General features: G+C 35.7%; 1 pseudogene; it reads right to left on the bottom strand.

The window, feature by feature from the left end:
* Positions 1 to 464: 464 nt before the first annotated feature.
* LOC101587952 lies at positions 465 to 809 on the bottom strand (annotated as a pseudogene).
* Between the last annotated feature and the right edge of the window lie 313 nt (positions 810 to 1122).

Here is a 1122-nt window from a genome sequence, read left to right as displayed (position 1 = left end):
TGTGCAGAAGATTTGCAAGTACTGTTTGATCACAACTTCACTTCAAAAGCATATACATTATTCTTCACCAAAATTAATGAAGCAGTTTGGAAACAAGAAACAGAATTTCTTTCTCAATTTCTCACTGGTGAGCTGCAGAGAGAATTAAGTTGCTAAAGTATCAAAAAGGGTGTTTTTTTTTTTAAAGAGTATTCTCTTTGTAAAAATCATTGAAGTACAAAAATGTCTTGACATATAATACTATCCTATATTTACTTAAAATTCATCATAATCTTCTATTATCCTCAACATAATGTTCATATTTTACTTCTGCATTTATTTTATTATACCTGAAAACACTTCGTAATTATTTTAACTTTAAGCAATTTCTTTTGAAATAAAGAAAATTTGGCTATTTGAAAACTTATTTTATAAAAGCAATAGGGACTCATTTTTCAAGATGCTTAAGGCAGAGTGCTTAAGGTTCATACCTGCTGCTTGACCTGGGCTTCTGCTTTCTTTGAACCAGGTGGTGTCCTCAAGCCTAAAAAGGCATGTACTGCATTATTTTCTCAGGCTTCTAAGAACGCATCATAGTCTTCATGGTACTGGCTTTCATTGAAAATCTGAGGTGGCACGGGATACCCTGTGGGTGGTCAACTGTTTTCAGGTACATTTTCTCTCATCCACTTCAGATTCTCTTCATTGGCTGCAATATCTTTTTCTTCAAATCCCATTTTGTTTGCTTCTAAGAAACCAAGCACATCTTGCTGTTTTTTCTTAATCGCCGTAGAGCCAGAAGAAGATGCAATATACTCGCGAATCACCATCCTGGGAACAGTGGTTTGTGGTTGTTTGGATGCTGAAAATGGCTGCAAAGCAGCTGCAACAAGGCTGGGAAGGAGCTAGGAGCCCAATCTCCTTCTTTCTCATTGATGTGTATTAGTCTTGCATTGTTCATCTTTGTCTCATCTTGTGGATGTTGAATTATTTTTTCCTGCATCCTAGGTGTTTTTAAGAGATCTTTTCTTACCTTTTCATTAGCTGCAATGGCGTCTTCAATGTCTAAGGGTCTATTTTCACTTTCATTCAAACGGTTTTGCCAGCTTGTGATTGAGGTTTTAATTTCCTGTATATCTCTGA

This window comes from Octodon degus, unplaced genomic scaffold, assembly GCF_000260255.1.
Source record: "Octodon degus isolate 3935 unplaced genomic scaffold, OctDeg1.0 scaffold00273, whole genome shotgun sequence".
Taxonomy (NCBI): Eukaryota; Metazoa; Chordata; class Mammalia; order Rodentia; family Octodontidae; genus Octodon; species Octodon degus.
This window is presented reverse-complemented; position numbering and strand designations above follow the sequence as displayed.